General features: G+C 50.0%; 1 protein-coding gene and 1 long non-coding RNA gene across 10 annotated transcripts in view; one reads left to right on the forward strand and one right to left on the reverse strand.

Annotated features, from left to right (window-relative positions):
* Nucleotides 1-9,816, reverse strand: part of LOC146870870 (uncharacterized) — a 119,315-nt gene extending 109,499 nt beyond the window's left edge. Inside the window, exons 1-2 of the long non-coding RNA XR_014979790.1 lie at nucleotides 9,747-9,816; nucleotides 541-676 (exon numbers count right to left, since the gene is read on the reverse strand). This is a non-coding gene — a long non-coding RNA (uncharacterized LOC146870870). The remainder of the gene's footprint in view (nucleotides 1-540; nucleotides 677-9,746) is intronic.
* Nucleotides 1-13,621, forward strand: part of LOC146870867 (SWI/SNF-related matrix-associated actin-dependent regulator of chromatin subfamily D member 2-like) — a 1,426,174-nt gene that overhangs the window by 1,067,045 nt on the left and 345,508 nt on the right. The window lies entirely within an intron of this gene.

Here is a 13,621-nt window from a genome sequence, read left to right on the forward strand (position 1 = left end):
AACCTAGAAGAATGTTACAAATAAGATATACTTAGTAGAATGCATATGTGAGGTCCTACTGTAGATATCTGCTCGTATGAGAGTCAGAACATAGTTAAAACTCATATTGAGATGTTACTGGTAGAAAAACAATAAAAAATAAAAAATAAAATATATACCAAGATTGTGCCCAGATAGTAAACCTTATAAGTAACCTACCACCATGCTTTTTTGTCTTTGCTTAAAGAGAAGAGATAAAATGAAAAAGAGTGTAGAAACATGATAGATTGTGTGTCTATACAGGTGATCGAAAAATGATCATGCAGGTGGGATAGATTGTGTTGCCCCTATTCTCAGTGTACGCTTCTATCTAAGTGATAGACATAATTACCTTCCTTAAGCTAGAGTAGGTTCCTTTAATGTTTGTTTATAATGGATTTGGTAGCAAAGGCACAGTGGATACCCAACAGAAAAATATTTAGACAACAAAACAAGGAATTAGGCGATCTGAATAAAATATCAATGGGTGAACAAGAGTTCCTAACTAGAACAGAACCTTACCCCTGCGCGGAAATGGGCTCTGGTGGTGGAGCCGCGTTGAGAGGATGGCCACACAGATGGGTTCAAGACAAGATACGATGTAGAGCGATCGGTCCCACGAGTGCTCCTATCAGCATGTCCCTATTTATAGCTCGCACTGAAGGATAAAGAGAAAAATTTAAAGAACTCAAGTTTACCAACCGATATTTGTGGAAGATATTACAGAACGTTCGAACTGCCGATAACTGATCGTAGAGGCTGCCATAGTGTGGGACCGAAGGAGGCTTACCCGTTTATCTTTAGTGATCTACAAATGCCCGGAAATATAAAGGAATTGCTGCATAAACTCGGTTTAAAATCGAAGCGCAAGGAAATCTCATCGCCTACTGGAGTATACAGATGGAAGTGCGTCTCCGATGTATATTCAGATATCGCAGGTACCTCCGTATAGTGCTGCGTATGACACAAAAAGATTCAAAGCGGTGGAATAAAAGGGGGAAAGGAAGGGGCCATTTAAATTGCCAAACTTGCAACATTCCTCCGTATTGTGCCCGCGTGTAAGGGTACCCAATATTAACCCCGGGACTCCTACGCGTAATGCCTATAAATCTTACCTTTGATATGGAGGCTAAATCTTTGTCTTACAGGCTGCGGCGTTGCTTCAAATCATCTCGGGCTGTCGGCTAAGATCCCGCAAGTCTGTGCCGTAGCCTGGTGTCCAGGTCCGGCGTGGCGCGCTCTGTCTGGGCGTGTGTCGGAAACTAGGAGGACTGACCTAATAACAGGACCTCATATAGGTTGGTCAAGGAGAATGTATCCGCTCACTTATAAGGAGGGGCAGAGTTAAAGTTCAAATTGAAGGAACCCCCGGCCGATTTGAAGATTCCTCAATTGCTATAGAAAGCGAAGAGGGGGAGAGAGAAATTTCGCCTGAAGTCAATACGCTAATGGATGTGCCTATGGCGGCCATGTTGTGCTTGTGACGGTATCCAACATAGTGCCAATATCGGCAACTGTAGTCACATATCAACATCACAATACATCAATAAACCACACAACACCTTGTTAGTGGAGAAATTTGCTGCAGGTTTATTAGCATAATCAATATGCCAACATGGTGGGTTATCTTACGGGCGATCCCAGGGCAGGCCAACCCGTATGCCGCCTGCCTGTCTGATAAGCCAAATTACACCGTGGCCGTCGCCAATTGGTGCATACCAAATCTTGGGAGGGGCCACCCGTCCCATCCATGGACCACCAGTCCACTCGCTTACTCACCCCCCCCCCCCCCCGGAAGAGGTGGGCGGAGCGTTCCTGGCAGCCCCCGGTTGCTCAGACCCACACCCGCCCGTAGGACTAACGGGGCGCCGTAGTTCTTCCAGGGGACAATGCTAAGACATCCCTGGGTATCCTAGCTCAGCACCAAGCTGTGCTGCTGCATGAAGTACCCCTTGGTATCTGCAGACTCTGGATTGCCCTGTCACTCATACTGCAACACAAAATAGGTTAGAAATTATGCCCCCCCCCCCAAAAAACCTTATATTGGTCGTTCGCCGGGTAAGCGGAGGGGCGGGCAAGGCGAGACGGCAGGGACCAAGAGGCTGCACGTTGGGCGGGGGACAGCATAAGTACCCCTGTTCCCCCCCCCCTCCCCGGAAGTGGGGTCGGCCGGAAGTCTTCCCTGGATCCTGGCCCAGGGAAACTAGAAGGACGACTCCAGTGCCTTCCTGTGGCACTAAGGTGGCAGCCCTATTGAGGGGCCGAAGCGCAGCCCCCGGGCAGCCTTGGCATAGTGCCAATATCGGCAACTGTAGTCACATATCAACATCACAATACATCAATAAACCACACAACACCTTGTTAGTGGAGAAATTTGCTGCAGGTTTATTAGCATAATCAATATGCCAACATGGTGGGTTATCTTACGGGCGATCCCAGGGCAGGCCAACCCGTATGCCGCCTGCCCGTCTGATAAGCCAAATTACACCGTGGCCGTCGCCAATTGGTGCATACCAAATCTTGGGAGAGGCCACCCCTCCCATCCGTTGACCACTAGTCCACTCGCTTACTCACACCCCCCCCCCCGGAAGAGGTGGGCGGAGCGTTCCTGGCAGCGCCCGGTTGCTCAGACCCACAACCGCCCGTAGGACTAACGGGGCGCCGTAGTTCTTCCAGGGGACAACGCTAAGACATCCCTGGGTATCCTGGCTTAGCACCAAGCTGTGCTGCTGCATGAAGTACCCCTTGGTATCTGCAGACTCTGGATCGCCCTGTAACTCCTCCACAGCTCTGGGAGTGGCCACCGTCACTACCAGGGCCCCCCACCAAGGTAGGCCTCTTTACTTACAACATGCTGATGCCGGACCTCTCCCAGGTCCAGCCAAAACAAGTCTTCACCCATACAGGACCGGAGGCCAGCATGCCCCTTCTGGACAGGTGCCCCATCCTTTCTAAACTCCCCGTGGATTTTTGACTGAATGACCTGAAACCAATAATTAGGTGTTGGTTCAGCATTAACATTGCCTGGCTGAAGAGCAAAACCTTTGACAAGCCCCTCCTGCCAGGAAATGCCAGTGCGGGTGGAGGAAAGAGTTGACAAGCCCGCCTTGCTACCTCTTTCACTCAGTTATCGGAGTCTAGCACTAGACGGAGTATGTCCATCACATTCCGTCAGTCACCTCCCTGTGTGAAGCCTTGCCCTCCCCAAACTTCTGCTAGTTTACCAGGGAGCAGACAGGACAGAGTGAACCAGAGGGAAACCAAGTATAAATACCTCTCTTTTTTGCATACTGGGAATGCCGACTGTTCTTCTAATACTTTGTAGCCCAATTGAGTTTAACCCAGGCGTTTCCCCCAGACATATGGACCATATCGCCCTAGTTGGAAGCAACTTCCACAACCTGCATAGCTGCTAACCAAGGCGATAGGGCGGGAGAAATTGCAGATGTTCTTGTTACTCGACTCAATGGTACTTGTTTCGACGACCTCAAAACTGAACTGCTAGGTGGACCGACCAGGATCTGAACCTGTGACCAGCGGTCGAACCCAAGCCCCTTTTCGTTCTGACGCTCCACCTGCCTGTGAACTTGCATCACAGGGCCAACTTTAGGCGCCATAACCCATACCTGGACATGCCAGAGTTGGAGCACACATCTAAACGGCCTGCCAACCGGCTAACTCCTAACGTTGCCGTCCGGCAATCCGCTGACAACTCCCAAAGTAACTTAGCTTATTGAAGCAACTGGTAACATGCCAGCCATAAAATCATGTACCCAACTATGACTGCAAAATGCGCTCTGGTAGATGTCCGTATAAGTGCTCCTTCCGCTCCATCTCAGCACTAACAAGGCAACCCGCACTCTCTTGGGAATGGCACACACCCGCACCAGCTGACAGAAAGTGCCTGTTCACGTGTCGCCCACGGACTTACGTTTATAACTGACGGTATACCAAGATTATGTTGAAACTTAGCTGGTTCTACAGCTTAGTGCCCGTTGCACCAACCCGGTACGTCTTGGCCTAATCAGTTTCTGGCTGTAAAGCTTTATAACATTGCCAGCTCCCACCCCAGGCGAAATAAAAGAAGCTTTACTGCTACCCCTGTGAGCCACTGCAGGTGCTACTAATGGTACAAATAGCAACGATAAACTAGACAGGAAGTGATCCTGAGAAAAGAGGTTGGACCACCACCACCACCACCACCATACCCCGCCTGGGAATCAGTAAGGTTTACTTTGCCCTCTGCAGTAGTGCCGCCATGATTTGCCGGCATCTAACCTGTGCAGTATCCTGTTCTGTGCAGTCCCCCACATGCTTCCACTGGGCATCTCTGCCAGATGTAATTGACCTAAGTACAATGGCCTGTCCAAAGGTGTATGTATTGAACCATATGCGTCCTGTAAGTACCTAAGAATTGAGTACAACTGAAAATTCATAGTACCTGGTGTTTTTCGTAACTAATAGCAGGTCTGGCAGCATCAACAGGCATCCTCAGCTTACATGGAGTGTTGGATTAAGGGTATCCAGAGAAAAGGAAGATATGACAGTATCCCATCCACAACAGTGGAGGGAACCACTCCTGTTTATTCTCGTACAATACGTCCCTGTTAACCTGGCACTGCCTGATGTGTGATCTAGGTACCTGGTCCCCTTGCCTGGCGGCCTGCCAGTGAGACAAACATCAAATACACGATAAGTACCACTACCTGCCTTTGCTACAATCTTGCCTGGCATTCCTTCATGCCCTGATATACCAGGCGATAGTGGCTCTCCTCAGTCAATTGACCCGACCATACTTCAACCCCACAGAGACAAGATGCGGCCTGTAACCTGCCCCAAACTATCCGAAAATAAAAATATGAGCAGGATCATGTGCGAGCTTGCCACAAACGTCTGTAAAAACCTGCCAGCCCATCAAGTATTTACTACCCTTTGCCAAAAAGGGGTGTGGGCAGGGAGGGGCAGTCCTGTCTGGAGATGTGTGTATTGGAGGACATGTGTCCTGGGGTATCTATTATTTGAGTACAAATGTCCCTACCTCATAGTACCTGGTGTGTTTAATACTAATAACAGGTCGGACAAATCAATCAGAAAACTACATGCCGTCCATTCGCCACACGGCACAGGGCTTGTTGACACCCCCCGCATTAAAACCATGTGTGACAAACAGGGAGATTAAAGTCAGGCTAACCCCAATCTTACGAGGAAAGACCCACCACACGGCTGTGCCCAAGTAACAACCATCCCGCATCAAACAGACCCGATGGAAAGACAACAGGAGCCTCACACTCTACACCCGCGGAAACACCGCAAGTAACTAATCGTTTAACGAGCTAATAAATAACAACGGACATCCTTTCAGCACCTGAAGCCATAGCCCTTTCACAAGTGAACTGGGACCCCAAGGCCTTTAGCATCGGGCAGACCTCGGCTCCTATGGTGTGTGTGTGATCTTTGCCCACTTAGTGTGAGCCGGGCCCCGCGATGCATACTCTCTTCATAGTCGATAAAGCACACGTAAACCACCCTAGCTGCTCCTTGCCGCTGGGTCATCCTACCCTATGGGCCCCTTCTGAAAGACCCGGGAACATTAAATCACCTTCAACACTTCAGCACCTATGCTAAGCAAAGTTTTAAGCTTAAGGCGATGAGTACACCTTCCACCTGATCCCGGACACAGCGGTGAAGAGTCCCAGGAGGACCCGGCGATATAAAAGACACCAACAGAGCCGAGGGAGCCCTGCGCAAGCTTCAAGGATTGTTTAAGAGTTAAAACTACTCTGCAGGGCTACCCAGCTTGCTCAGGCAATGACTATGGCATACAGACCGGCCACCAGCACACCGTACATTTACTAGGTGTTCCGCTCACTGAAAAGCCTGACTGATCATCATTCATAGCGTTAATCTAACGCGCATTAAGAATTACATCTCAATTATACAAATGTAAATGTATGTGAACACAAAGGTGTTGAAACGTTAAACATGAGCTCCAGTTACATGCCATACTGAGCACATGTCACTGTATCCCTATATTTACTACAAAATTAGCACCACCTACAACAAGCCCATCTATTGACTAACTAGCTGAAACCAACAGAAGCGGATAAAAACAGGGTCACATATGCGCGTGCCCGAACTGGAAAGCAACAGCCATAATGAAGCCGGGCTGGCGATGTACAATCCTTGCGCTGGCGGTGAAGCGGACCACCTTCCAGCCGGCTGCCGCTAAGAGCCCCCTCGTTGCCTAAGAGACCCTGAAGCACAGACCTTCCTTACACCAATAAGGTCTTGGAGGGCTGGGCGTTACTGCACAACCGGAAAGTGTGAAACACTGCGGCTTCGTTACCAGGGTTGACGGTTACCAGCCCCTCCCCCTGAAGTCTTCAATACTAAAGCAGGATAACCGGAGCAGGCTGGAAATGAGCAAAAAGGAGCCAGGGCGACGCGACAGCAACTTAATTGTGCATGTTCGATTCTGTAGCGCGGACAACTAGAAACCAAGCTCATTACGAAAGATAAACCATTTCAACGATGAGCCCACCTCTTTGCTGACACTGAAATATGTCAAAATTCCCCCAAGACGGGTGCTGACCCAAGCAGATTAAACCTCTCGCCTCACCTGTGAGGACTGCACAGCCAATCTAATCCTGCTGTGCTGCCCAGGAAACACGGTTGACAATCTCAGCAATGGCACCCTGCACATTTATGAACGCACACCCCATCACATTAATCTGGGATTGGGAGCAAAATGACAGACATAACATCAACACCATATATTATAGGCGAATTAACCACCGACTGTGAAGAGAAACGCACGCGGCCTCCCAAGGGACAAAGCACACCTCAAAATCATTCCAAAACCGCGAAACATAACCGGGGTGCAGGGCAGGAGCATTTTGCACCCGCTACCCATGCTCATTATTTGGGGAATCGGGAACACAAAATTAATGACCAATGTTCCGAACCGAGTGGGTAACTGTGCCGAAAACACACAAGGCCTCCACCCGGACAAAGCACCCAACCATTCCCGGAACCGTGCGGCATGGCATAATACATACGCGGGCCATCTTTAGCTGGTCCTAATATAAGTCGGTGAGCGCCCAAACAATGCACCGCCGGCCGTGCTGCATACCCGCTCCCATGGCCCAGAGAACTACAGTGCGCAATATCCTAGGAAACTACATGCACTGCAGACTGACATTGCCCGCCCAAGCTCAGAGTCCCTTGCATTAGAGGCATGCGCGCTCCTGTGCAGAGCGACCCCCACACAATTTCCCCGCGTAAAAGACACCATGCATGAGAGCGCGGACACCAGTGCCACGCTGGGGGCCAGGCACCCGGCTGCACCCTCTCCCAAGTTCAACCTGAACCAGGCTCCCGGCCGAGGGACCGAGCCCGTCCCAGATGAGGGATGTGGGGGGGAGAGAAAATGCCTCCTCCTAGCGGGGGAGGGGGGGGAGGGCACACTAGTGCATGGTAAATATGACCCCACAGCGGCCGCAGTCTATATGCCGCCCCCTACCTGCCGGGTGAGTATTCGCGCTGGTGCCGGACTGCGACCAGACATGCCAACCCTCCCGAATCGGGCGGGAGACTACCGGTTTCAGGGCTAGTCTCCCGCCTCCCGATTCCTGCAAGCAAAACCCGCTTCCTCTGGGGTTTCAGCTGACAGGGGTGAAAAACCAACAAAGCCTCACACGAGGGGTGGGGGGTGGGCGGGTGTTGTATGCACTGCCAGCAACCTGCCAGGCCAGTGCACAACACTTGCATCACCCTCTCTCTGCCTGCCATCGCGCTCTATGCTTCTGGAAGGTAAGAAATGTGTACTTGCGTTTCAAATGTCCCGTCCTGCAGCAGCACACTTCCAAAGCCCATACATGAATTTACCCAATTCAAGGCCTCATTCTCCTTTTATTTCCCACTTGGATCTTCTGAAATGTTGGCATGTATGTGCACCTAACCCCCTCCTGCACGGCCGGGGTCCAGACCGGCAGTCACCTGGCATAAAGAACCTGCTTCGGCTCCAGCCAGAAGTCAGGAATCAAGGACAAGCCGGGTGCAAGCGAGCTCCAGCACGCTGTGCTCCGAGGCTGTCAGCTCTGCGAGGCAGGCCCCACACGCTAACCTGGGCTGGGGGGGGGGGCTTGAGAGTGCGCAGATATGGCTCCCTGCCAACACCTAACCACACTCTCGCGACCCGCGCGGCCCCTGCTGTATCCCGTTACCCTCCAACGGTGGGGGGCCGAGAGAGAGCCGCGACATCGTCCTACCATAGACATCCCCCTCCTCCCTATTACACAGCACAAGGGGGGGGGGTGGGGGGGGAGTATGCCCAGGCCCCCCAACGCAAAGGCGCTGTCCCCATTGTCCACTGCGCCGTGGCCTGAATGGATGGGGCCCGTTGCCTGCGCACCACACCACAATATGCAGGACTCTGAGGGGTCATGTGAATTGCCTAGAATCACAGCAAGATGCGCGACAACGAGGCCCAGGCTCTTGCCCCTCTTTGCAAGGAGCTCTGGGTGGCAGGCAGCGAGAGGCACCACCGCACCCCTGGACCGCAGATGTCCAAATCTAACGCGAAGCCGAGAATCGCGGCACCAGCTAGGCATCCGGATAAAGGAGCCCCGCCTGGCAAAGGTGCCACACACCAGCTGTGCGCCTACCCTCAATACCCGCAACCGCGCACCAGCACCCTGAATGGGATGGCCCGGGTCCCTCCCCAGCGAGAGGGGGATGGGGGCGGGGGAGAAACCGGCCCGTAGGCGGCCCGCCTTGCGCGAGCACACGAATCCCCAAACCCCAGGCACCACCAACCAGGCACCAAGCCGCCACGGCCGCTGCAACCCTGGACCCAGGCCGGGCCAGGCAGCCTCCGCTACGAGACCGGAGGTGGCCCGGAAGGAAGGTGCCGAGCCGCCGGAAACAACGCGCCATGCGGTGGGAGTCCGCACGCGACCTGCTCCCGCAAGGAAGCCACACCGATGCCGCCCATGAGTGTCGCCTCGCCCCCCACCCCCCCCAGGCACGGGCCTGAGATCAGCGGCGCCTAGGACGGGGGGTGGGGTGGCACGGCAGGATCCCCTAGGCCCCAGTTTGGGAGATGGCAGCACAAACCGCACCCAAGGTGCCGGTGCAGGGCGCTAGACCTGGGCGGGCTCAATCATATTGAGGCGACCAAGCTGCGACTCGGTCCAGGTACCCCAGCTCTGCAGAGAAAGGGCTCTCCGTTAGCCATTCAGCCGCCGGGAGAGACGGCTGCCGACCCCATCATCCGCGAGCGAGGCGGCAGATAGGCCTGAGGGGGGCGGGGGGGGGGAGAACGTCACGTCAGCGGCCCAACTTGCGCGAGCCGAGGAATTCCCAAATCTTGCCTCGCTCCTACCCCCGGGAACAAGACGCTTAGCCCAAGAGTCCCCTACTTGCAGTGAAAGGCTCACAATAGACCGCCTCTCGCCGCGGGAGAGGCAGCGGCCACGCGGGCCCCGGCTTGCATGGGAGCCCCCAGCTGCTCACGCCGCGTGCCAAGCATGCTGCCCCCCAACGCTGCCCAGCAGGGAGTACCGGAAAACCGCTCGCACACACCGTGCCCTCCCCGACCCCCGCTCCGTCCCCAAGGCAGCAGCCCGGACCCCCCAGCAGCCAACCAGCACAAGCTGGGCCGCCCAGCCATGCAGCACACCGTTAAAGTGCGCAGGCGGGGGGGAAGGGGCTCTGCACTTACTCACCAGGAAACGTGAGTGAGCGAAGTGATGGTCGATATGGCAGCGAAGCGACGTACGACCACAAGGCGAGACGGCAGGGACCAAGAGGCTGCACGTTGGGCGGGGGACAGCATAAGTACCCCTGTTCCCACCCCCCCCCCCCTCCCCGGAAGTGGGGTCGGACGAAAGTCTTCCCTGGATCCTGGCCCAGGGAAGCTAGAAGGACGACTCCAGTGCCTTCCTGTGGCACTAAGGCGGCCGCCCTATTGAGGGGCCGCTGCGCAGCCCCCCGGGCAGCCTTGGCAGTACTTAGCTGAAATGCCTGTCCCTACGTGTGGAAGGTCCAGCTGTCATCTAGGGCTCCATATTAATATAGATAAAAACGCTTTCCTTGTGTCCCCAGGGCAGTAGGGTACAGCATGGTAGCTGAGAGACTATGTATACGTGTATTAAGGACATTTGGTGGGTGTCAATAAGAACGATGTATATGTGATGACGTATACATACTTAGTATATATATCAACATGTTAACAACAATGCATTAATCATGGCTGCGAGATGAAAACTAGCAGGCTCACACAGGTGGCATATGGGTCAGTTTCCAACATACTTTATATGGCATAGAGGTGTATAACTGGATGCTGTTGGAAAAATATATATTAGTGATTGTTATATCGGATCGCTTGATCCCATGGGATTTCGCTGTTCATTCCTTTTCTATAAGTATCCAAAATAAAAATCTAATATACCTCTCTGCGCTTCCTTTTTTCGGTACTCTGATTGCCTATACAGATTCAGATTTTTTCTAGGATTAGCCATTTTATGTTGTTGGTAGTGTGATGGGCTTCCATGTAATGTTTAACCAATGGAGCATTGATTTTATTGGTCCGAATTGCTGACCTGTTTTCCGTCAAACGTGTGGCCATTTTCCTTGACGTCTCACCTACGTAGCCCGGATTACAGGGACATAGGATTAAATGTATGATGATTGAGGTTTTACAGTTGGTAAAACTGTTCAGGTTAATTTTGGTTTTATTAAAGGTGTAAGTACTAGCTTGGATAGCAAATTGACATGCCAGACAATTCAGGCATTCATGGTTCCCAACCAGGGGTTTGTTGCCCAGTATCGATAATTGTCTTGCTTCCTCCTGAGGACTGGTCATGCGCGAACAAACTATCAAGTCTTTAAGGTTCTTGTTTTTCTTATGCGCAAAAAGAGGTTTGGGTATCTGATTTTCTCTGTCTCGGTTGGCATTTAAAATGTGCCAGTTAGAGTTTACAATGTGTCGAATCTTTTTGTTCATTGTGGAGTGGTGTGTTACGAACACCAATCTGGGGTTAGGTGTTTTAATGTGCTGTGAAAGTAAGTGTTGCCTATCGTAGTACCTTGCTCGTTTGTATGAGTCATGTACCAGTCTTCTCTGATAATCACGAGCCAGAAATTATTCTTTCATTTCTATGGCTCTGGTATCAAAATCCTCAAGTTTGGTGCAGTTCCTGCGTAACCGCAGGAACTGTCCAAATGGGATACTGGTTTTTTGAGACTGGGGGTGGAAACTTTTGAAGTGTAACAATGTGTTGCGGGCCGTGGGTTTTGTGTACAGATCCACCTCAAGATGATCTATATTGTTTTGAATAACAATATCTAGGAACTCTACTTTATTTTTACTGGAGGTTGCTGTAAAGAAGATGTTATTGTCGCAGAGATTCAGCCAAGATACAAAGGTGGGGATGTCTTCCTCATCTGCCATCCAGATGAAGAAGACATCATTTATGTATCTTGACCAATAACTGACTGATTCATTGATAATGAGAGCACCTTTCTGTGAATTTGGATTCCCAAAAAGCCATATAGATGTTAGCTACCGTGGGGGCACAAGATGCCCCCATGCTTACTCCCTTAGTTTGTTTGTAGAGAGATCCACGGAACTCGAAAGTGTTTTCTTGTAAAATGATATTGAGACATTCCACAATGAATGTTCTCGGGCAATCAATGTCAAAAACATCCATGAACCACATCACCGCCTCCACAGCCTCCCTTTGGGGGATATTGCTGTAGAGCGTTTCAATGTCCATGGTAACCATGGTATGGGTCATGGAATTGAATGCAATATTTTCCACTTTGTTTATAATGTCTCGAGTGTCCTGTATATAGGACGGTATTTGAGACAAATTGTCTCAGTAAGGTGTCTACGTATTTTGAAAGAGGCTCCGTAACAGAACCAATCGTAGTCACAATTGGTCTGTAAGGTAGGTTTGTACTAGGTTTGTGAATCTTAGGGATTCCATAAATAGTTGGCACTTTCGGTTTATCTGTATTTATGTAATCCCATTCTTTGTCACAAATTTGATTCAGTCTTAAAGCCCGAGTGGTGGGATCAAGCACTAACATTTGGACCCTTTTGGTGGGATCTTTTTTGATCGGTGTGTAATGTTGTGTATTTTGTAGCATAGTCTCCATATTGAGAACATATTGATTGGTATTGATAAGGACGATACCCCCGCTCTTGTTGCAACTTTTGATGGTCACCGTTTGCGCGGCTCCACCACCAGAGCCCATTTCCGCGCAGGGGTAAGGATCTGTTCTAGTTAGGAACTCTTGTTCACCCATTGATATTTTATTCAGGTCGCCTAATTCCTTGTTTTGTTGTTTAAATATTTTTCCGTTAGGTATCCACTGTGCCTTTGCTACCAGATCCATTATAAACAAACATTAAAGGACCCTACTCTAGCTTAAGGAAGGTAATTACGTCTATCACTTAGATATAAGCGTACATTGAGAATAGGGGGCAACACAATCTATCCCACCTGCATGATAATTTTTTATCACCTGTATAGACACACGGTTTCTCTATCATGTTTCTACACTCTTTTTCATTTTATCTCTTCTCTTTAAGCAAAGACAAATAATCATGTTGGTAGGTTACTTGTAAGGTTTACTATCTGGGCACAATCTTGGTATATATTTTATTTTTTCTTCTCTTTTTTACCGGTAACGTCTCAATATGAGTTTTAACTATGTTCTGACTCTCTTACGAGCAGATATCTACAGTAGGTCCTCACATATGCATTCTACTAAGTATATCATATTTGTAACATTCTTCTAGGTTTCCTTTACTACATGGCTACCTGATGAAGGCATAACGCCGAAACGCTCGTAGACACGAATCTGTTCAGCCATGACGGTTTTTAACTATGTTAATATATTTGCATATTGTGTTGCAATTGTTCCAAACTCTAGTCCATGTGTAATTTGAAAACAACATGTTATATAGGCTCTTTACTGTTTATTTAGGAAGTATTCATATAGCGGATAAACAGTCACAGAATAAAAGGAATGAATGAGTATGTCTGAGTATGAAAAGAGCAGTAATGGACAAGCATATACCATGAACTTTTAAAATATTCTTGGTTTCTTATCTGTTGAAAAAACATTTCTATAAAAACTTTGTTACACAAATAAAGTATACATATATTTTGGATACCTACTTGGTTGAATGCACATTTGTTCCATGTATGAATAGGACCACTTTATGTTATTCTGCATTTCCTAAATGGTTTTTTTCACTTGTTAATTATTCCCTGATTTAGGAAATTTAGTCAGGGGTACCCCTCTTTGTCTACAAAAAACGAGCCCCTATTGCCACCACAACGTTACTTTTACCGACGTTGTGGTGGCGATAGGGGCATAGCCTTATATACAAGGCAGCGTTAAGCCACTTAACGTGGCTTAACGCAGCCTTGTTAATAAAGCCCCTTTAACTCTATGCTTAGCATGAAAGGGGTGGGCAGTGGGTGTTGCAGTGGGCGTTCCACCGCAACAACCATTGTTTTTGACGCTGCCCCCTATGAACAAGGGTGGCGTACATAGGATGTAGCGCCAAAATGAAGACCAGGGA

Source organism: Triturus cristatus, chromosome 1_1, assembly GCF_964204655.1.
Source record: "Triturus cristatus chromosome 1_1, aTriCri1.1, whole genome shotgun sequence".
Lineage (NCBI taxonomy): Eukaryota > Metazoa > Chordata > Amphibia > Caudata > Salamandridae > Triturus > Triturus cristatus.